At 48.0% G+C, this 24,601-nt stretch overlaps 1 protein-coding gene across 1 annotated transcript in view; it reads right to left on the bottom strand.

Annotated features, from left to right (window-relative positions):
* Positions 1 to 24,601, bottom strand: part of LOC130835882 (phospholipid-transporting ATPase IB) — a 416,937-nt gene that overhangs the window by 18,061 nt on the left and 374,275 nt on the right. The gene's annotated exons all lie outside the window — the stretch shown is intronic.

Here is a 24,601-nt window from a genome sequence, read left to right on the forward strand (position 1 = left end):
TGTCAAAAAGAAACGTGTGACCAGGGAGTGGTAGTATGAAATTAGGCAGTGAACTTGACAGGGGAAGCAGATCTGCAGCCTCAAAACAAGTGGCATCTATCTGTGAACAACCATCCCGGCTCAGGACACAGGTGGTGTGTGTGGGGTAACTGCGCTGATGGACAGGAATGCCCAGGAAGCCTTCGACGGAAAGCGGGGCAGGGGACACGGAAAAGACCCAAAGCAAAGACAGATACACGCGGTCCTTTTCCACCACGCCTGCCGGGGGGGTGGTAGCATGAGAAAACGAATGAGGTCAGGAGCAAAGTCCAAAAAGAAACAGAAGCTAGCAACCAGCAGCTACCCCGTCCTTTCACCCGAAACAGCAGCGTGGGTGAAACTGGCAAAAGGGCTCCTCCTGAAAACCAGTGCCGCATACAACACTCTACCTACTCTTAAAAGGTGTAAAAAACACTTCAAAAAAATTCCCGTCCAGAGAGATGTCTGCTTCCAAGAAGATGGACTAATGTTATTTCCTCCTGTTAACTGATAACCCTGGACATGACATATAAAACAAATAAAAGAAGACACTGAAAAGGTGGTGAGAAGACGGCCAGGTAGAAATCTTAGAGTATGAGACACGTGAGTTTTCTTTTGGCTCACAGATTCCAGACTTGGAGCAGGAGAGCCCGGCAACCCCACAATGCCCAGGGGTGCAGCTCAGAAAGCCCAGGGAGAGCGCCCTCTTCTCTTCAGCCAAAGAAGCAGGAAAGCGGCAGCCTTGACAGACAAAAAACTTTTAGACCACAATCGCTCTACCCCAGTCCAAACCCTAGAAAAAACTGTGGCTCCACTCCCGTCCATGCTGGCAGAGACCAAGTGGGGAGCCTAGAGGTCCACCCTCATGAGGCTCCAACAAGGTGCCCCAGAGCCCCTACTGGGGTGGTGACAGAGGAGGCCAAGTAGGGACCTGGGACTTCCATGCCTGCCAGCGGGGAATGAGGTCTCTGGTACCCTGTGGTGTCAGTGGAGATGTCAGGAGACGCATGGGGAGAATGGACTTCCGTCCTTCCTCTCCTCACTGGGGTAGTATCAGAAGAGGCCTAATGGAGAATCAGGACCTTCATCCTTACTCAGCAGTGACAAGCACACAGCCCTACCGTGGACCCCGCCCCACCCCCTGCAGTGTCTGTGGAGACCACGTGCAGAGTGGGGACTCTCTCACCCCCGCTCTGCAGGCAGCGACGCAGACCAAACAGGGGATCGGGGTTCCCTCTGCCTGGCAGGAGTGAACCTGACATAAATTCCGGATTCACATAAGGTAATATCCAAATGACCAGGTTTTACTTGAAAGGTTTTACACCAGGAACCAGGAAGACCTAAAGCTGAGTGCAAAGAGAAATCAATAGGTGCTGATATCAAGATGACAGAGGAGGCGGACTAACCTTAGCAAGACTTTGGCCACAACAGAAATGCTTCAGTGCGCAATTACAAACACGCTAAACACAAATGGGAAAGAGCCTCAGCAAAGACACGGAAGATGTAAGCTCTGGAAGGCAAGCATACAGTACCTGAAATAGAAAGCTTAGCGGATGAGCTGTCTTGATGGCAGGGCGGCGGGGACAGAGCAGACATCAGTAAACTGGAAGGCAGAACAGGAGCGACGATCCAATCTCGGTAACAGGGACAAGCTGGCCTGAGTCTCAGGGACCTCAGGGAATACTGCAGGAGCACAGCACTCATGTGTGCAGAGTCCTAGAGGGAGAGGAGGAGGAGCGTGGGGCTGAAAAAGCAATAAAGGCTCTGAGTGATAAAGGCGGACAGCTTCCCCAGTTTGGTGAGAGAGAGAATCCTACAGATGTAAGCCACATGAATCCTAACTAGGATAAATCCAGGCCAAGACAGATTATAGTTAAACTTCTGGACAAAGAAAAGATCTCAAAAGCAGCCAAAGAGAAATGACACTTTACCGATAGGGGAAAACCAATCTCAATGACAGTGGATTTCTCATCAGAAATCACTGAGGCTACAAGTGACATAAAATTTTTCAAGTACTGAAAGGAAAACTGTCAACTCAGTGAAAATATCTTTCAGGAATGAAGAAGAAATCAAGATATTCTCAAATGGAAAGAAAACTAAGAGACACCGTCACCATCAACACCACCCTATAAGAGTTTCTAAAGGAAGTGCTAAGAACGAAAAGGGAGTAATAAAAGAAGGAATTCTGGAACACCAGGAAAGAAGAAAGAACATGGTAAGCAAAAATATGGGTCAACACAACGGACTTTCCCTTTGCTCTTGAATTTTCCAAATTACGTTTGGCAAGTTAAAGCGAAAATTACACCCTGTCTGACGTGGTTCTAAATATATGCAGAGGAAATATTTAAGAAAATTATAAATGTGGGCGGGTAAAGAGATATAAAAGGAGGTAAGGTTTCTGTATTTCACTCAAATTGGGAAAATGACAACACCAGTAGACTGTGATGAGTTATGCACATAAAATGCCTAGAACAACCAGTAAAAAAACTGTACTGTGAGACACACTAAAACACACAACAGATAAATAAAAATGGAATCCTAAAAAATGTGCACATAACACATGAGAAGGAAGAAAAAAGAAAACATTGAGAAATGAAAAACAGAACAGAAAACAAAAGATAAAATGGTAAACTAAGCCCCAACATATTAATAATACATTGAATATATATGCTCTAAATACACCAATTAAAAGTCACAGACTAGCAGAGTGTATCACAAAGCATGACCCAATGATACGATATGCTGTCTACAAGAAACTCACTTCAAATATATTGCTATAGGAAGACAGAAAGTAGAAGGATGGAAAAAGATACCTCACACAAACATTAACCGAAGGGAAGCAGGAGTAGCTACATTAATATCGGAGAGTGAAAGACATTCCGTAAGAGCAAGGTCAGTCTACGGAGAACACACAGCAATCGTGAATGTCTAGGCCGCAAGCAACAGGGCTGCAGAGTGTGTGAAGCCAAGACTGAGACAAGTGAAAGGAGAAATAAATTCACAACTACTGTGGAATCAGTCAGTATTCCTCTCCCAGCAACTGAGAGTACAGACAAAAAAAGCATGGCAAAATCACATGACCATATCAGCTGATGCAAATGAAAACCACAGTGAGCTATTATTACACAACTATCACAGTGGTTAATATAAAAATTAGTGACAACACCAAATGCTGGCAAGGATCTGGAAGAACTGGATGACTCGGACATTACTGGTGGGGATGTCAAGTGGTCGACCACTAGTTCCTTAAAAACACCAAATATACCACATCCTTGTGAATATACTAAAACCACTGAATTTAGACTTCAAAAAGGTGAAGTTTATGTACTTGAATTGTAGCTCCCCCCCCAAAAAAAAGAAGATCAGATAAGCCTGGGCTAACATGCAGCCGGTTGCCAATCCCCAGAATTGTGAGCTAAATAAATGCTTATTTTTTAAAAAGAAAACAAACAAGTAAAACAAATACCTAAATATGTAACTACCATAAACTCAGCAACTGCACTCCTGGACATTTATTGCAGAGAAACGAAGACTTGCACATGAGAGCTTTATTCATAATAGCCCGAAACTGGAAACCCAGATATCCTTCAACAGGTGACTGGGTTAACATGCATCCCATGATGTACTACTCGGAGAGTAAGAGGAGGACAGTACTGATACACGTAACAGCACGGATGAATCTCCAGAGAACTATGCTGTGCAAACAAAGGTCACTCCCGGAAGGCGACATACTGTATGATTCATTTGCATGATATTCTTGAAATGACAGAATTATAGAAATAGAGAACAGATTAGCAGTCGCTCGGAGCTAAGCAGAGGACAGAGAGTAGACGCTGCTATAAAAAGATGACTTGAGAAACTTGTGGCCATGGATGTGTCCTGTATCCTGACTGCATCCATGTCAGTTTCCCGGTTGTGAGACTGCGCTACAGTTCTGCAAGATGTTACTATTGGGGGAAAGTAAGTAAAGGGGACAATGGATTTCTCTGTATTATTTCTTAAAACTGCATGTGAAGCTACAATTCTCTCCAAACAAAAAGTTTAAATTAAAAAAAAAAATCCTCAGTTTTATGCATTTGCTCCCGTTTCCTGTTTGTCTGCAGTTATCCTTTCTAAGCAGTTGGGAGAAGGCTACATCTCCTCCTTACATCTCGGAGCTGTGTCAGAGGGGGCAGGAGACCCTCCCCCATCTCCCGCCAGCACTGCCCCAGGGAGAGGCCGTCCACCTCCGTGCAGCCATCTGACCTCATTAGCCAGCAGGCGAAGTCAAGTCTGAATGACAGCCCCGGCACACATGGAAACCATTCCCGCATCCCAGGACTTGCAGTGAGGTAGGAGGCTCCTGAGACGGGGCTGAGCTCTGTGGCCCAGTCAGAGAGCCCATGGAGAGGTCAGGTCAGAGTCATGGGGCTGTCAGGAACAGATAAATTAGCAGGGGCACCTGGCTGACCCAGAGAGGCCTCGGGGAGCGGCCGTGCAGTGGGTTTGAAAAGCCCCAGGTGTAATGGAGCCAGTCGGGAATGGTCCAGGCTCAGTGTGTTTCCTGATGGGGCATCTGGGAAAAGGACAAGCCTGAACAGGACCACAGTGGTAAAGCACCACACTAGTCAGGAAGATGCAGCTTTACAAGCAGAAAGTGCCGTTAAAGTTCTGTTTCCACCCACTGGATGGGCCTCTTACGTACTCAAAATAGTACGCTAAAGGACCCAGGCTTCCTCTCAAACCCAGCTTCCTAAGAGCCAACCCCTCCCTCCCCCTGCTCCAGCCTCCCAGCCTTCTGCCCATTCCTGGAACACACTGGATAGTTTCCTGCCCCAGGGTCTTTGCACGTCTCTCTCTGCCTCCCAAGTGGCTCCCTCCCCCAGTTCACTCACAGCAGCCCCTGGACCAGTCATAGGAAAACTCCCCTCCTCTCTCCACACCATCCCTGCCCTTTCTTCATCCCACTTTTCACCACAGGGTCTGTGTTCACTGTCTGTGGTCCCCACCTGAATGTAAGCTCTAGGAAGGCTGGAATTTGGGTTTTGTTCACAGTTCTATGCCCAGCACCCAAAACGGTGCTTAGCCCATAGCAGACGCTCAAAAACTATTTGTTGCAGGATTGAAGGACTAAAGAGATGAATAATAAAAGCAGGCTGGGCCAAAGGACCAGAGCAAAGACAAAGATGGACGTGGCAAGGCCAAGGGGCCCTACATGTTTCTCCTCCAAAGGGCCCTGCGAGCTCTCCTCTTCCAGAGGGCGAGGGGGTAGCTGGCACGACCCCACAAGATCTGTCACAAGAGCTTCTTTTTATAAAAGGGAATTTCCAGGCCCACAGGACTCCCAAGTCTACTTTTTAATTTGGCCAAAGAAGAGTGGGCACTTCTCAGCAGACACAAAGTCTGGCTAAGAGTCCTTTCCTGTACGATGGAAACCACACATCTCAGCCCAGGTCCAAAGTGCACCTTCACGTGAAGTCTAAAAACCACAACCTTGTTTAAGGCTGTTAAGTTAACTAAACAAGGTGGCCCTGAGCCGAAATCGTTTAGGAATTGACATCTCAGGACACGCGATCACCAACAGCCGACTGGGCTTGAAGTGACAGCTTCCCCTCCTCTCGGCACAAGTCTCTCCCCAGCTCCACTTCTGGTTTGCTGCTGCCCAACTGACTCTAATTGCTTTTTGCTCAAATAAACTCTTAAATTTTAAAAATATGTCTCAGTTTTCCCTTTTTGTAGGACAGTGAATGTGATGAAGGAGGGAAAAACAGAGCTCGGGAGGGTGGAAAGAACGTTTATAAAAAGGCAACGGTGGGGCTTCCCTGGTGGTGCAGTGGTTAGGAACCCGCCTGTCAATGCAGGGGACATGGGTTCGAGCCCTGGGCCGGGAAGATCCCACGTGCCGCGGAGCAACTAAGCCCGGGTGCCATGACTACTGAGCCTGTGCTCTAGAGCCCATGAGCCACAATTATTGAGCCCATGCGCCACAACTACTGAAGCCCGTGAGCCTACAGCCTGTGGTCTGCAACAAGAGAAGCCACTGCACCAAGAAGCCCATGCACCACAACGAAGAGTAGCCCCTGCTCGCTGCAACTAGAGAAAACTCACGTGCAGCAATGAAGACTCAACACAGCCAATAAAATAAATTAAAAAAAAAAAAAAAGCGATGGTGATTCCTGAGGTGTTTGATGGTTACGTAACATCTGGAGGATGGAAGTAGCACAGGGTGCTGGAGAGAAGCTCTGGGGCATTGAAGCCAGGCAGCAAGGGTGGGTTTTGAACAATGAAGCCTGTTGGGCTACAGTCTAATTTCCCGAGGGTACAGCTGGCAGCTGTCATGTAAAATACTGAAAATTCAATGTGACTTGACAAAGTAGCCAATATATGAAGGTTAAGACATAGGGATAAGGACTTAATAGTATTTTTAAAATCAAATTCCTTGAATATGAACTTGCCCTTAAATGAAAAATAAAATTTGCCTATTAGAGCTTAAGAAGATTTGAATCAAGTTTGAAACCACTGGTATCTCTCACAATGGTTATTTTGTTTTACAGTAGCAAACTTCCTAGTAGGCTCAAGAAGCTGCAAATTAATTACAATAAAAACAACTTCCCTACCACTGCGGCTCTTTTCCTAGCATCCCCTCCAACACGCGCAGATTCTGGGTAGTAAGCATCCGACCTCACAAATTCAAATCAGCATCCAGACAGAGTAATTCAGAGCTGGCCACGAGGTGCCCCGACTCGGTTGCTGAAGTAATTAAAGCAAGATGAGCTTCTTTACCGATCAACCCCCTAAACGCTAATTAAAGAGAGTGAGGGATGGAGGTGCGGCCCGCCCTCTGTTCTCCGGGCGCCACCTGCCTGCTCCCGGGAGGGCGAGGCTGCCTCCCTGCCGACCCGTGGGGAGGACAGTAAGCTCTCCCAATAAGGGTGACCGAGGAGGCCTGCCGTCTCGGCCTCGGGTGGGTGCGTCCAGGACGTCAGCCCCGCCTGAGAGAGCGCAGGAGGACGGCAACCAATAACGTGTGATTCCTGGTCTTGAGTCGCCTGAGGCTCATTCTGGAGGCAGGTGGGGCGTGTGAAGAAGACGTCACAAAGGGGGTGCACTCGTGGTCGAGTCCCCCCGGCACATGGGAGGCTCTCCTCCCAACCTCCTTCGCTGCACCCCCGGGGAGGAGGGGGCGGTGGCAGCAAGTCCTGGGGAGACTCAGGAAGAGCCACGAGCTGCCCCTCCTTTCGGATGACTGGTCCACGTGGGACGCGGTGTGGGGCTGCAGTGACTGGGGACGGGGCGAGAGCGGGGCGAGCCCGGCACCTCCACGCTTGGGGCACAGGTGACCCCGCGGGACAGGCCTGCCTGCCTGCTGAGGCTGACGGCCCTGCTCCCTCACTACATGTGGACGGGTCTCCCCTACCTGGCGGAGCTGCTTGGGAGTTGCAGCTGAAACTTCATTTTCCAGAATGCCCTCTGGATGCTCGCAGCTGTGTTTCCCGTGGCCACGCAGCTGGGCTCAACACCTGAAAACGGCTCTGGAAAACCATCTGCGTCATCCAGAAAACAGTGCACCTTTCTTCCCCCGCAGGTGGTGGCTGTGGACAGGGGGCCCAGCTCAGCCGCGGGAAGACGGCCCGTGTGCGTGTTCAGCTGCGGCCACGCCTGCAGACAAGCTCCGCGCGGGACGGGCAGCAGCTACACCGCAGGGGCTCCTGCTGTGGGGCTGGTTGTTGAGCACTGAGGTGAACGGAGAGGGAAGCCCCCCCGCAGCTCTCTGGTGCCACTCGAAGGCAGTCCCGGTGCGGGCCCAGGCGACAGCAGGCGTGACCCCACCTCACCTGGCCGGTGGCCCAGCGGGGACCAGGCAAAGCGTCAAGGCCCCTCTGGGCCTCGTCTTTTTTTTTTCCCTTGTCCAATTTATTTTATTTATTGGCTGAGTTGGGTCTTTGTTGCGCGCAGGCTTTCTCTAGTTGCGGCAAGGGGGGCTACTCTTCCTTGCAGTGCGCAGGCGTCTCATTGCGGTGGCTTCTCTTGTTATGGAGCATGGACTCTAGGCACACAGGCTTCAGTAATTGCAGCACATGGGCTCAACAGTTTTGGCTCACGGGCTCTAGAGTGCAGGCTCGGTAGTTGTGGCGCACGGGCTTCGTTGCTCCGCGGCATGTGGGATCTTCCCGGAACAGGGCTTGGACCCGTGTCCCCCGCACTGGCAGGCGGATTCCTAACCAGGGAAGCCCTGGGCCTCGTCTTTAAAGAAGTGTCTTCACGGTGCGGGCAGGGTTGAGGCAGCTCCACAGTGTCGCAGAAACCTGGTACGTGCTCAGAGAGACGACGCCAAAGGGCACCCCCTCCCCCCGGGTGAGGCCCCGTCTTCTTCCCGGTGGGGAGCTGTCAAGCCTGCCCTGTATCTCTGGCAAACCATCGCTTTCAGAATTTCAACACAGGGTGACTGCCTACACCACCGCTGACTCACGCTTCCCAGTGCGAAGAAGAGCCCTCGCTGAAAAGACTCCCCTGGATCCCGTACGCTGAGGCTGTCCTGAAGGTCTGGCTGGATTCCCTTGGTCTTGGTACCCAGCAGCCTGGGGCAGGACTCATGGCAACTGATGCTGGGACAGCGTGTGAAAGACGTGGTGAAAAAGAAAAGCATACGGGGCGCGGGAGAGGGAAAACATGTCTCCCTTTCCTTTCCCATTGGAAAAAAAAACCCCTTTGGATTATGGATCTTTTAAAGAATGCATCGAATGTTTGCAATGAATTCCTCACATATTATTACCTGGACTCTCTCTGGGTCATCCATAAAGACTGTGAAATAGCAACTAGAACCACCATCTATCCCCAGTGTTTGATCCTTGTACTCGCTGAGTGGATGAACCGCACGGGAGAAAGCTGAAATCTCAGAGTAAGCTGCATCCCGCCTCTGGGAAGCAATGCTGTTTTTCTACGATAAAGAATAACATCCATTGACAGAGGCGTGGGTAGAGAGGATGCGGCACATGTATACAATGGCATATTCCTCAGGCATAAAAAGAAGGAAATAATGTCATCTGCAGCAACATGGATGGACCTAGAGATGGTCACGCTAAGTGAATTAAGTCAGAAAGAGAAAGACATACCATATGATATTGCTTATGTGGAATCTAAAACGCTGATACAGATGAACTTATTTACAAAATGGAAATAGATCCACAGACACAGAAAACAAACTTAGGGTCACCAAAGGGGAAGGGTGGAGGGGAGGGATAAATTAGGAGTTTGGGATTAACAGATACACACGACTATATACAAAACAGATAACCAACAAGGACCTACTGTAGAGCACAGGGAACTCTACTCAATATTCTGTGAAAAACTATATGGGAAAGGAATCTGAAAAAGAATAGATACACGTATATGTATAAGTGAATCACTCTGCCGTACACCTGAAACCAACACAACATTGTAAATCAGCTACACCCCGTATACAATAAAAATGGAGAGAAAAAAAGAATAACAGTCTTCAAGGGGGTGGGGATCCCCTAAGTGTCTAACGCCGACCTGGCAATGCAGGGAGATGGGGCCTGGCTTCCCCCAGAGAAGCAGAGGCCGGAAGGAGACCTCCAGTGTCACCCCCGACCTCCGCTTCCCTCCCCCGCTGGGGGGCACGCAGCCACACCCCAGCTTCCCACGGGTGGGTCCCAGTGAACCAAGACGAAACCCACCCACCACGGCACCTTCCTCCCTGTGGGATTAGCTCAGGGTGGTCCCATCCGGGAAAAGAGCAGCTTGGGAACGGGTTGTCAGGGGCAAACCCTCTGTTTCCCATTGGCTGAGAGCAAGGTCGCCCATGGCGTGACCTCCCTGTGATCACCACGGGTCGGGACAGGGTGAGTATAAGGCGTTGACGCAAAGTGAAAGGAGGGAAAGAAACCGGGTCCTTGGTGACATTCCCGGCTCGAGATGCACCACCCGCGGCTGTCCTGCAGCCGCACAGCACGTGAGGTGGGCCAGGGACGCTGCCCATCCTGACGGGGCCTCTCTTGTCTGCAGGTGACGCACTCTCTACTGACATGAGTTCTTGTTCCCAAATAACGAAGCACCAAGGGCAGATTTAAGGACCCAAGCATGTCTGCTCAGGAGACAGCAGGGAGAGTGAAGGCACGGGAGTGACAGAGAGGTAGAACGTGGCCTTTTATGCTTGACCTTGTCCCTCTGAGGTGCACTTAGTTGTTACCTTTAAAGCACGCTTTGGATGTAATTTGTAATAGTAATCTGGGTTTTATCACCTTCTCCATTCCTGTTAGCAGCATACATTATTTCTGCTCACTGAATAGACCCAGCAGGTCTTGCCTGAGGGACCACATTCCCCACAGGAGCAGTGCCACGAAACCCCAGGGCTGGAGGGCAGTTCTCCGTCAGCCCAGGGGGCAGCGTTCTAAGTCAGCACACGTGGTTGCTGAGCGCTTATCTGCAAGGCAGTTACTAACCTAACAATTTTCTTCTCAACACTGGTGTGAGGCCAGTATAAGAAAACTTTCCTGGGACTTCCCCGGCGGTCCAGCAGTTAAGACTTGGCCTTCCAATGCAGAGGGTGCAGGTTCAATCCCTGGTTGGGGAGGTAAAATCTCACATGCCTCGTGGCCAAAAAACCAAAGCATAAAAGACTTAAGAAGAAAGAAAAAAGAAAACCTTCATATATTGTGTTATTCTGGGGTGGGGTCTGAAGGGTGATCTTCAGACACTCTTGGATGAAATGTGTACGTCCCAGGACAGCCCTGCTTAGGGGAGGCATCCTGGAGACATATAAACTTTGTTTCTGCAAGGACACACTGCACAGACCTGGATGAAGGAAGGTCAACAGTCTCTACTCACAGGATCTCATTCGATAGCTGTTTCTTGCAAGTGAGGCTTTTGATGTCTCCCTGGGGTTTACAGAATAAAGCTTCAGCCGCATCACCAGTCATGTGATTTGGCCCTTGCCTTCTTATCCACCTAACTTCTCACCACCATGCTGGGCTTGCAGCCCTTTTCACTGGGCCTGGGCAACGCTCTACGTCTGCCAAGTCACTCCCTGCAGTCAGAATCCTCTTCCCCTGCTTCACTCCCTGGTGACAAACTCTAGTTTGCACTGTGCTCTCCTGGCAATCTCTCCATCGCTCTCTATTCCCCTCCTCTATACTCATCTGCCATCATTCCGTGACTCTTTTCCTATTGTTTAACTGTCCAGGATGATCTCTGGCAAGATGCGACGACCCAGCACACGCTCCTGCCTGGTTAGCACCGCCACAAATGTCAACAACACCGGCACCTCTGGGTGAGCAAGTGCGTACGAGCCACCCTGCGGGGAAAACCCTCGGAAGCTCTCCTTCTATCCAAGCCGAGCCCTGGCGATTAGGAGCAAATCACACCAAGGTTCTGTCAGAGAAACCTCTTTTTATAACGTGATCTTCAACAACAGGCTATGCCCACAAACAGGCATTTAAAAAAATATCAGGATACTACTTGCTCGGCAGGTGTTTTGTGCAAAACGCTTCTTAGAGTTTGTAAGTAACTTGTAATGGTTTGTGGAAGAAAAAAAAAATAAGGACGTATTATGACCTGCACTGCTCACAGATGGTCGAAGAAAGTTTTGAGAGAACAAATGAACTTCACTGTAAACTCTAGGGTTGGTGTTTTGGTTGTTACCTCATTTTCTTCTGTTGTTCCTATAAATGGTAGAAATGGATGTTCTTTTGCACAGCAAAGGAAACCATTGACAAAATGAAAAGACAACCTACTGAGAGGGAGAAAATATTTACAAATGATATGAATAAGGGGTTAATATCCAAAATATATAAAGAGTGCATACAACTCAATATCAAAGAAACAAAGAACCTAATTAAAAAATGGGCAGGAGACCTGAACAGACATTTTTCCAAAGAAAGTATGCAGATGCGACAGACAGGAAAAAATGCACAACATTGCCATCCTCAGGGAAATGCAAATCAGAACCACGATGAGCTTTCCCCTCCCACGCGTTAGAGTGGCTGTTATCACAAGGGCAACAAATAAGCGCTGGAGAGGGTGTGGAGAAGAGGGAACCCTTGTGCACTGTAGGTGGGAATGTAAATTGGTGCAGCCACTGTGGAAAACAGTATGGAGGTTCCTGAAAAAATTAAAATTAGAACCACCACAGGATCTGGCAATCCCACTACTGGGCATATGTCCAATGGAAATGAAAAGGCTAATTCGAAAAGATAAATGCACCCCAATGTTCACAGAAACATTATTTATAATAGCTAAGATATGGAAGCAACCTAAGTACCCACCAACGGATGACTGGATTAAGAAACTGTGATACACACACACACACACAATGAAATACTACTCAGCCATAAAAAGAATGCAATACTGCCATTTGAAGCAACATACATGGACCTGGAGGATATTATGCTTAGTGAAATGAGTCAGACAGAGAAAGGCAAATACTGTATGATATCACTTGTATGTGGAATCTAAAAAGTAAATACAAATGAATGTATACACCAAAACAGAAACAGACTCACAGATATAGAAAACAATCTAGTTTCTGGTGGGGAGAGGGGAGGAGGGAAGGGAGAGATAGGGATATGGGATTAAGAGATACAAACTACTATGTATAAAATAAATAAGAAGGATATACTGTACAGCACAGGAAATTATAGCCATTATCTTGTATAATCTCTAAAAATACTGAATCACTGTTGTACACCTGAAACTAGTATTATAAATCAACCACATTCAATAAAAAAATAGAAATGGATGATCTTTTGTTATTCTTGTAAATTGTAGCACTTGATGAGAAATGCTTCTCAGTATACGTGTATGTGTGTGTACCTAATATATATCAATCAGTTGTTAGGTATGTGAAAATATTTGCTGCTGACATGAACATGAAAGCAGCACAGAAAATCCAAACGGATCAACAGCAGGTGCGTCTCCAAGCCTACACGCTATGTCTACTGATGTCATTGGTTGGACACGCTCCAGCAGGGCTATAAAAGAACAAAAGCCAGAAACCATGAAGCCTCTGCAGAGTAGAAGCTGCTGCGTTCAAGAAAGAAATGAAGGCAGGGAACACAGCAGTGACACAGCTATGAAGTAAACCTGATGGAATGATGTGGTTATGTCCTTTGAGAATATTACACAAAAAGGAAGAAGAAGAAGAAGTTGCCTGTAAGGATCAAAGGAGAAAGGAAGATGTCTGGTGGGCTGAGCAGGCGAATTCCCTCAAGATGCTCAAGACAGTTCTTTATCTGGGATCAGCCCATGCACTTTGCCCGCAGACATTCCTTACAAAACAGCACAGATAAAAATCAATTGTTTCTGAGGACGAAAGGGTGTTTTCATTTCCCAGCAGGGCAGAAGCTCAAGCGAGAAACTTTGAGGGACGGCAGAAACGTGGTCCTCAGCCATTGGATCAGGACAGCATGATTTACAGATGCAAGAAGCAGAGGTCAGAACGGAGGGGAAATGCAGCTGCAGCGTTTCCCTGGGTTATCAAATAAGAAGCTCACTTGGATTTTACTTTGGAAAGTCACTGGGTCTCAAATGCTTCAGGACACAAAATATCTGTGATGCTGGTCAAAGAACACCGCATGGTGGCCACCAGGCCTGCACACAGCCCAGCCCGGTGCTGGGGCTTTAGCATCTTTCATCCACTGTGAGAAAGACCAAAAGAGGCCACCTGGATGGAGCAGGCAGAGGGCTTGCTCTCCCATTTTCTACATATTTGTGAGGAAGGCGAGAAGATGCAGCCCGGACAAGAAGCCCAAAGTTCCACCTGACAAAAGCGCTAGCAGCACGTTCCTGTCCTACGTGCTTTTACAAAAGCAAATGCGTTCTGAATAGGTAGCACACAGCCAGGAGGACAACAGGTCTGGGTGATATGTCAAGGCCTTAATAAACAAAACAACTATCATTCGAGAAATACCTTGACTATCTAAAAATCATGACTGTTTCTGATGAACTGACAAAAAGAAGTATATGGTAGAATTTAAATTTTTAAACTTTCATTAGTAATGAAAAGTTATATTTATCAGGAAATCAAATAAGTGCATGTAAAACTCTTGCCTAAATTTTACTTTTTAATTTAAATACCAAAATTTAAAGTTATTCATTTTATATTCCTAAATTAGATTTATAAGTAACATTAAAATAATTGTTTTATTCTCTCTAAAGTCTATATTCTCTTTTTTAGACTTATTTTATTATTTATTTATGTATTTTGGCTGCATCGTTGCTGCACATGGACTTTCTCTAGTTGCAGCAAGTGGGGGCTACCCTTCATGGTGGTGCACGGGCTTCTTACTGCAGTGGCTTCTCTTGTTGTGGAGCACGGGCTCTAGGCGAGTGGGCTTCAGCAGTTGTGGCACGTGGGCTCAACAGTTGTGGCTTGCAGCTCAGTAGTTGTGGTGCACGGGCTTAGTCGCTCTGCAGCATGTGGGATCTTCCCGGACCAGGGCTCGAACCTGTGTCCCCTGCACTGGCAGGTGGATTCCTAACCACTGTGCCACCAGGGAAGTCCCTAAAGTGTATACTCTTATAAACACTTTAAATTTTTTGAAGAATGTATGCATCTGGATATGGTGATTGAATTGAAATACACAGATAAGATATATGCTTTTAAGGTTACTGTTTACTATTTTTTCAAACCACAATCTAAATCACAGTCTCTATATTTTAAAAATATTTAACTAAAGAACGTATAAATATTTCCTATGGTTTAAATCTTAACATATTAGAAACCACAAATGTTTTCAAATTAACTTGCTTCCCTAAAGTTCTCACATGAAATGGTCTTATAGTTGACTTTACAAATAGGTCACGTATTAGAAAGGTTGCAACTATATATCGCTATATTTAAAAGAGCATTCTTATGTGTCCATTCATAGCCAATGACAGTGACAGTGAGCCTGTTCAGCTGATATTCAGCTGAGTGCTTTGCTTGACCCCTGTTCCTGTCTGCAGTCAATTCTCCAACAAGAGAGCAGTCGGGATACCACGTGATGCTGTCTTAGAGAGTTTTATGCTTATAGAAACTGTCGGGTGCTTCTTTAGATGACGCGTACATTTTTCAGAAGAAATTTAAGCAAATTTATATTATTTATATGTTATGTATTCTTTATATTTATATATTATTTGATAATTATAAAATCATTATGTCATTATTTAATAGTATACATTATTATTATTTTATATATTAATTTAAGCAAATGAATCATTATATTAAATATAATCAAGAAAAAAAAAACAGTCTGAGGTTACAAGGTGAACTGTGAAATACTTAAACTTGGCAACTAATTTCTGTATATCAGGGCTCTTCTAGGTACAACCGCAAAGGAAATAAGAGAAAAACTGAATATAGAGGTGACGTGAGGCATCTCTCCTTCCTGAGACTAATTTCAGAGTTTTGTAATTTTGAAAATCATCTCAGTGTGACCACCAATTGACTTTAAAACAAATACACGTGTTAATTTGAATTTTATAACAAATTCATACTAATAAATACCTTGTTTTATATATTGGGATTTCACTTAAATTTTTAATTTGGGCATGGGAGTCCATGGCTTTACACATCACGGTCATCACGTGTTCAGAAGAACCAGGTCCTGCATCCCCTTGCTATAGACCCTTCCCATGATCTGGGGGCTGAAACCCTGGTCCCCTGAGCTGGCTCACAAACCCCCGAAGGACCCAGTGATGTGGACCCTGCCGCCTCCCAGAAGACTGGGCCCGCACCGCGGAGGCCGTGGCCAGACCAGGCGGGGGGGGGGGGGGGGGGGGGGGGGGAGGAGTTACAGCTTCTCTGAGCTGTGACTCCTCCACGTTCTCCAGGCTCTCCCAACCACAAGGTCAGTGATGTCATGCTCACCAGTGACCAGATGGGCCGTGACGAGCCTTCCGAGTGCCAGCTGTGGAGACGGGGGCCACCTCACCTGACACCAAAGGCCAAGCTCAGGCCCCCGGGCAATGTATCGAGAGCAGTGCTGGGCAAAAGCAGAGGCTGGACGTGAATGCAAAAGGTCCAGCAGCACCCAACTCCTCCTTCCCCCCCACAGCCCAGTACGACCAGGGGATTCAGGAACTGTCGTGAAGGCGCTGCAAAACCCCCTCTGCACCTGCACTTTCCAGGTGTCAGAAAGGCTACCCTTCTTTTCCTCGGCCTCCCCAAGAACTGAGGAGCGAAACAGGCTGTGGAATCGGGCACTTCCTGGACGATGTCTCACTGCGACTCAGTTTCACAGTGGGTGTCCCTGGGCGTCCGTTTTCCTCCAGCTGGGATGTTTGCTCCCATCCCAGCTGGATGCAGGCAAGACGGGAGGCAAACCGGAAACAAACAGCTTACCGATAATGAAAGAAGAGCAATTAGCCAGGATCTTCTAAGAATCTCCCGAAGAACTAATCCCTGCTTGGAATGTGAGACATCACTATTCTAATTACATGACCCAGGTATACAACAAAAACAAAAATTTTAAAGTCTACCTTTAACTATTTCTGTTGTTGCTCAAATGGGTTAAATAAAACCAACTTTCCAAAAAAAGGATTAAAACGCTTCATGTTAGTTTAAAAGGGAGGCAGTGAGCCATTAGCACTAGTCAGTTACTGACATTAACCTCATGAGTAAAAATAGTTTTTAGAAAGGGGTCTGGTTGGCAGAGAAAGCTGACATTGAGCGAACTTAAATCATAATCCAAGAAATAAACGTATTCAAGTCATCCGAGAAACGGGCTGAGAACTGTTGCCAGCAAACCACTGACCAAGACTGAATCTGTTGCCTCTGTCTCACCTCCCTACATCTCAAGGAAACACAGTTCCTTCCCGGCCTTCTCCAGGCATCCCGTAAGGATGTTGTCATCTTTCATCAAGTTGTGGCCAGTGGCCAGGCTCTGGGCAGATTCTAGAACAGCTAACGCACCACTCAACAGTGGATGAGAAATCCTTTTCTTGTTTCCAAACAAATGACAAATGGTATTCAGAAAAGTTGTGCTTAATTATTAAACAGCAGGCCATAACAACAGCAACCACAAAAAGGCCCCTGGGATGGAACATCTGTAAAGTAACAGAGCCAATTATTTTCAGCTGACATGGCGGCTGAGGTGTTTATTAACCAAATGCTAATTAGGCCTCGTGCCTCCTTAGGCGTTTACTCCCTCATACTTTCCTTCCTGTGCCCAGGATGCAAGCAGTCCCCAGAAACCCCCACGTGGGTAATCCCGTCAGCCCTCCTGTCACTTCCTGGGCCACTTACTCTCTTTGTCCCACGAATGCACTTCCTGGCTTGTTCTGAGGTTCCCCTGGTCTCGCCTGGCAGTGTGGCCGATGCCCCCATGGTTGTTTCCCTGAGAAGGCCCCCTGGTCTGTAAACTAAAATACCTGCCGGCCTTAGGCCTTGCCCAAGGTTCTTCCCCACGTGGGATTAAACATGCTCAGTTAGGTTCTTTTACGGACACACGGGTCCCAGGTAAGGGGATGCTGGCTGGAAGTCATCTTTCTCAAGAAGGCTGTTCTTCTTTCCATGCTGTTCCTCTCCAAGCTGCATGGAAACAGGAACAGCCTGCATCAGCTCCTTGCCTTTCTCTGCTCTGCAGTGGTCAGCTTGCTTGGCTTCTGTGTTCCTTTAGGGGAGGGTACGGTTTCTACATTTGCTCCATGTTCTTTCTACATTTAGGGACCTAAAGCCACCAGTACCACGACTGCCTGGCTCCTGCAGAGCTCGGCTCACGACTCCATCAGGCTGGCCGACGTCGGGCCCTGGTCTTGGCCTCTGATGGGGCTCCTGCTATGGGGCAGCCGTCCCTCCTGGTCTCTGGGGCTCTGCTGCTTTCTGGGGACTCTGATGAAGGTCAGGTCAGAAACGGAAGCACTCGGGTATCTCTCAGTATCTTGGCTCCTTGGAAAGAGCCCTGGACTTCGGAGACTGGGTCCAGCCCCGGTTTAGCTGGGCCACCTGGGGGGTGAGTGCCCCTCCTGGAGGCCGGGCTCCTCCTTCTGCACAGGAGGAAACTGTCCTTCGCTGCCCGTGCTGATGACTGCCGGGAAAAATCACACAGGGCATCCCCTCTGCCAAGCCCACGGCGTTAAGAACAAGGAAGGGGGCGCTTCTTGAGCGTCAAGGAGACTTAAAAATACAGCAAACAACTGTTACGTGTGGGCCTCACCTAGATCCTAAAACGAACCTGATAAAACCCTAAAAAGACAGAGCTGAGAAGATCCAGAAAACCGGTGTATGGACTGGGCATCCACCAATACAGAGGCGTGACTGTGGATTATTAGATGTGACAACAGGCAGTGGAGTTCGTGTTTCTACGTCACAGCACAAACAAGGGTAAGGTGGATCCGCTATAGACACGCGGGATATTTAGATACGTGCTAAAGTGCCTAAGGGGGAAATGCTGTCACGTCTGGGATTGGCAAAGGAAAAAACGGGTGGGGAATTCCCTGGTGGTCCAGTGGTTAGGACTCGGTGCTTTCACGGCAGGGGGCACGGGTTCAATCCCTGGTCGGGGAACTGAGATCCCGCAAGCTGTGTGGAGCGGCCCAAAAAAAAAAAAAAAAAAAAAGGGCGGCAGGGGGCGTGCAGAAAGGGGCTAGATGAAGCAATTGTGGCAAACTCTTGGTGAGTGTTGAATCCGGGCAGCAAGCACACAGCAGTTCATTGTCCCAGTGTCTCTGCTCTTGTGTATGTTGAGTATTCGAATGATTTAGAAAACTTTAAAAATGGATGTCCTAAGGGAAGCCCAAGCAGATGTTAGGATAGTGGGAGAAGTCAGAAGCGAGGGAGCAGTGTCAGTGTGGGTCCCGAGAGGAAGCATCTGTGCTCAGGGCTGGGTCCCTCCGGGACGGGGATCGGACTCCTCTGTCTCTCCAAGTCCTCTGGGAAAACCCCGTGTGTTCAAAAGGTCCGCAAAATGGAACTGTGGTTCCGCTTCTAAGTCAGAGACATAGGGGTGTTCACACGTTCTGAAAGTCTACATATGCTATAGATTTAATATGTATTATTTCATTTAAACCTCAAGTCAAATGGATGATAAGAACACGAAAGTTCAGAGAAGTCAGTAACTCAGCCAAGGTCACACAGCTCAGTGAGTGGCAGGGCTTGGAGGCCAACACAGGTCTGTCTGTCTCTACAATCTGGGCTCTCTCCTCAGCTTCACGACACGTCGCTGGAAAAAAATGCAGCTGGAAGTGAAATAAATCGTAACCAGGTGTTGGAGGCAGACATTTGCCACCTGGCCTGGAGAGGCTGCTAAAATGATGCCATAGTTTCCTATCCTTTAGGCTAATAAAACAACGAATGGATATTTTAGGCGGGAAAGTGTGGGAAGGGGAGGGAGGGAAACAAAAGACAGACAGAGACATGGGTTGCCGACAGCCAATACTTTAAGAAAGTATTTTTCCTGAAATGACATAAAGCTTATATTGGAGAAATAATACACAGTAAAGCTGGTGGAGCTCCTACTTTGGGCCTTGGTGATCTTCATCTTGGACTCAGCAGTTGTACCAATTCTGACTTGGAGGTATGATGATACACAATAGTTTTTTCAACACTGTTTTAAAGATCAAAGGATTTCTGTTTAAAGACCAAAGCACAATGGATATTTTTAGTAGAGTACACACTCAAGATGTATTGGGGAGTTTTTGTGTTTTGTTTTCAATGTAATTGGTTTCAAAAGAGCCTGGGAGAGTGCGGCCTGGGGTGGAGTGGGTAAGCTTTCGTTTGTCTGAAAATCTTGCTGATGTGTTTCAGGCTCTGACTCTGGTTTCCGGCAGGTAACACTGCAGGAGGAGGCCCCGGTCTCCAGTGAGGACCAGCGCCCTGGCTGTGCGGGGCAGCCTTGATGGAATGGAAGCTGGGGGGACACAGGCTGCGGCCCAGATGGAGGCGCGGATGGGATTCCCCGGAATTCCCGAGAAGGGGACAGGCCGTCCAGATATCCCCGTGAGCGCCGGCTCAGGCCGGGGGGCTTGGAGCCTGGGTACCAACGTTCACAAAGGACAGGAAGCCACCCGGGGGTGCAGCGATGGCTCACGGCCAGGGAAGGACCAGCCGCACGGCTTCCTTTACCCAGGGCTCAGCATAAGCGCTATTCAGGAAAGCACTTAAGCGAAAGAGAATCTCACTGCCTTGCTGGCCCAAGGCAGGGGCAGCAAGCAGACTCGTGACCTTGAAGCTGGAGAAAATCAGCACAGGGTCCACTCCCCTTCCACCAACTTTGATGAGCAGAAAGAAGGTCTAGAACAAGACAAGGGCCTCCTTGTTTATCTAGACTAAGCATCACTGGGAAACCAGGTGTCTTCATCAAACACATTCAACTTTTTTTCTCTCTTTGGTGAAACATCTGAAACACCAGGACACCCCTGATCACACGCCAAGGAAGAAAACCAATTTAAGGGGAAAAAATTAGTTTGTCACCTTACATGACATTTTAGGCATCTGTTTGAAAATTGTATTTGTAAAGTAAGTGGCCGCCGGTAGATTTTCTTCTGGCAGGAAAAAAAATGCATGAGTTACACATGAGAAATAAAGAGCGATGGATAGATGACAAGGTCCTGCTGTGCAGCACAGGGAACTATACTCAACATCCTGAGATAAACCGTAATGGAAAAGAATATGAAAAAGAATGTGTATGTATGTAGGACTCAGTCACTCTGCTGTACAGCAGAAATTAACACAACACTGTGGATCAACTATGCTACAATTAAAAAAGAAAAGAAATAAAGAAGGAAGAAATATTACCAAACACGGAAACAAGGAATGCTTTCACTTAGCCCCTCATTTTTCCGATGGTACAAAGTGATGGTGTACATGACAGACCCTCTTCCGCACGCAGAACAGTAGGCCTGTCTCTTGGTAAAGATCACTGGGAAGATGGTTTGGGGAAAGGTTCCTGAACCATCCAAATATCACTGTTTCTAGCCTCTCTAAGCCACACGAACCACACGGCGAGAAAAGTGCTCCACCCAGAAAAAACCAACGAAAAATCAAGAAAACCCATCCTCGTTCATTCCCTTCGCATTTCTTCCTTCACTCTACTTTCTCCATCTCTAATTCTCTTTCTCTTTATCCACTTGTTTTCTCTACGTCATGAGAACAGGCAGATTTATGCACAAATGACATAGGTTAATTTTGGAAGCTGATTTACTCATGGGAAAGGGCAGAAGCTCGTTCATGAAATTTTAAGGTTTACCAAAATCGTGCAGAAGTTCGGGGGCTTAGATAAGATCAAGAAAATGTTCAAGTGTTTTAATGAATGAGTTAAGGGCACAGAGGGACACTTAACATCTCCAGCTACCGTTGCAAAATGGTCATTTGGCACAAAAGGGGTTTTAGGGTTCATGCATAAAGATTTTGATTCTGTTTCTTATGAGTACATTCCTGAGAAAAACAGCTAGACTATTTGCCAGTAACTTGGACCTGGGGTTTAGGACTTAGGAGGCTGTCCTCGAGAGGGGCATCAGAGCCGAGCTGAGGATCAGCGATGGTCAGGGTGGCCAGAGAGGAAGGACGCCTGGGTGCCCGGGGTGGTGGGTGGCGAGGAGCACCAGCTCTAGGCCTGTTTATCTCTGCACAGATAGGACCATCTGCCCACCTGTGCTTCTACGTGAGCTCTACTCAAGCCACGAGATAAAGGGCCCTCTCACTAGAGGCCAAGCCATGGCCTGCATCCCTCTCTGGCCACTTTCAACAGCAGCAAACGCCCTGGGCACCAGCTACACGGACCCTGCAGGCTCACCTTCCTCTCTCCACTGGACTTCTGTGTTTCCACTCAGTCAACAAATATTTACAGAGCTTCCCCTACATGCCAGACTGATGGCGAGAGAGAGATGCCCGGATGAACCCAAACATCCGATGGGGCGGGGAATCGGGCACGGGGAGGCGAAAGAAGAGGCAGAACACTCAGGGTCTCTCCAAGAGGGAGTCAGTCCGTGAACCTTCAGAAGGAAGGACAGGGCTGCAGAAATCTCCACCCCCACCCCCGCCCAGGCCACCCCTCCCCCAGCCCCCCGCAGCTCCAGAGCAGCACGGAAATCCAGGCAGGTGTGAAAGGGCAAGCAGGTGATGAAGGAACAGCTGTGAGGGCAGAGTCTTCTCTGCAGAGAGCTGCCTATCCAGGCTGCACATGGACCACCCAGGAAATTTGGAGGCCATTAGGAGGGAGAAGTCAGATGGGGGGGGGGGCGGGGAGACACTGAGGATGGTGGGAGGTGTGGGGTCCCTGAACGATCTTCTCTAGGAACACAAAAGGGAGGCCAGACGCTGGGGCAGAGAGAAAGGAGGCTATGACCTGGCGGGGAACTCCTGCACCCGCAGGTTCACAGACACTCCCATCAACCACCACCCAGAGAAGAGATTCCAAAATGTAGAGGGCAGGAGACCACATTTACACTGTCACTACCTTCTGATTCATCTGAACATGTAAAAGAGAATTTTGAACAGGATAAGTGCACTTAAAATTTACATTCTTGGGGGACTTCCCTGGTAGCGCAGTGGCTAAGACTCCATGTTCCCAATGCAAGGGGCCCGGGTTCGATCCCTGGTCAGGGAACTAGATCCCACATGCCACAACTAAGAGCTTGTATGCCACAACTAAGAGTTCATATGCCACAACTAAGGAGCCCACCTGCTGCAACTGAGGAGCCCATGTACTGCAACTGAGGAGCCTGCAAGCCACAACTAAGGAGCCCACCTGCCACAACTAAGACCTGGTGCAACCAAATAAATAAAAATTACATTCTTTTAGAATCTGAAAAAGAATATATATGTACAATATATATGTCACTGAATCACTTTGCTGTACACCTGAAACACATATTGTAAATCAACTATACCTCAACAAAAAAAAATATATTTTTTTAATTATAGTTTTTAATCAACCACAAGCTCTCTCAAGGCTGACAGGCCCCGACGCCCTTCAACATCACGACTCTCCTGACAAACTGAAGCCCCGCCCCCAACGCCTGGCTGGTCTCCGAGGGTCAGCGAGTGTCACACGTCTTGTTTCATAAACACCCCCTCCCCCCACAACCACCCAATCAGCCTTCTCCTGTACCAAATGAGGACACCCTCCTCCCAGGAAATCCCTCGCCCAAGGCCACTGGCTCATCGCAGCCGAGGCAGGATTCAAAGGCAGGCTTGGAGCTCTGCGGACGCGTGTGGTCCCCACCCGCACACGCCTGCCTCGAACCTTCACCCAGGCCCCTGCCGCAGACATGCCTCGTCATTTCTGTCCATCACCATCACGCATCCTCAAAGCCCAGCCTGTCTCCATGGGGAAGCTTGTCTCGAGCTCTGAGGCCAGAGGCCATCTGGGATCGCGGCCTCTTCCGGACACCCCCTGTGCGGCTGACCCCCCAACCCAGGCCTGTTTTCAGGACCTCACAGGCCAGGAGACCACCCCCACCTCCCCCAACGTCGGATCAGACTTGGCGAAGTGAGTTCTCATGCTGCCTTCCTTGCAATGTTTTCCTGTCCAATGTTTGAGAGGAGTTTTAGAATTCTGCTTGGAAATTCTCATTTTCCTTAGAAATGACTCACGATCTCTCCGCGATCACTGTGTATACGGGAGGATTCTTGAGATATAAAAGAACCTGAGCTTTTTTTGCCAACAGGATACAACAGTGTGCTTATCTCGCTTAACGGTTAGTAAGACGGCACCCATTTATTAATTTCAGTTGGCAGAAGTTTCTCCCTATTTTTAGAGCCTATGAACACGTTGATTTCAGGGCTCAAAGAATTCTGTGGGTCACTGACAATCTAGCAGGTGCTAAACCCTGTGCCTGGTGTCTAACGGGGAGAAGAGCCCTGCTCACGCGGCCAGTGTAACACTTACACGCAGCGCACCTTAAAGCCCAGCCCTGCCCCCACCAGTCATGACTTAAGCTTCGGACGGTGACTTTTTGTCCTGTGGACAATTTCTTACAACAACTAGCACAGCTGCCATACAATGAATCCTGACGGACTCACTAAAAATAAGTCATAAATACACAAAAAAATCACAACTTCAACTCCATACTCTTCAACCCCTTTCCTAAAATATCTATAGTTATGTGAGATTATATTCCTAACACGTCTCAAAATGTTTGGATTCTCTTTCCTAAAGGCAAAACAAAACAAACAAAAATGCTTTGTTTCCATTGCTTTGAAAGGTAGCAGAAGTAAACAGAATATAAACAAAACAATTTAAATATAATAGGACCCTACAATTCAACCTCTAGATTTTTGTTTCCTGAGCAGCTGGCTACAGGGTTCCTTCCAAGTACCCACAGGAGAGCCGCACTCATAATTTCCCAGACGCCCCAGTCCGTGTCCCTAAGGTAGCAACGGCTCCTTATCGCCCTGCAAAGTCCCCCTGGGCCCAGGTCAATTTCCTTGGGTAAATTTTAGCCAAATGCAACCTGGTAACATTTTAACATATGTGATTAAACAAAATCTACTCCCACGCCCAGCAGCTGGGTGTTGGGGGGAGGAGGCTGAGGCTCTGTGAGAAATAAGGGGCGGGCTGGGGGGGGGGAGGGTGCAGCCCTTGCTTCCCCGGACCAGCCAGTAGGTCACGTCATGCTTTCTCAACACCAGTAGCAAAAAAATAATTCATTAGAAACAAAACAA

The sequence above is a fragment of the Hippopotamus amphibius genome, chromosome 14 (genome assembly GCF_030028045.1).
Source record: "Hippopotamus amphibius kiboko isolate mHipAmp2 chromosome 14, mHipAmp2.hap2, whole genome shotgun sequence".
Lineage (NCBI taxonomy): Eukaryota > Metazoa > Chordata > Mammalia > Artiodactyla > Hippopotamidae > Hippopotamus > Hippopotamus amphibius.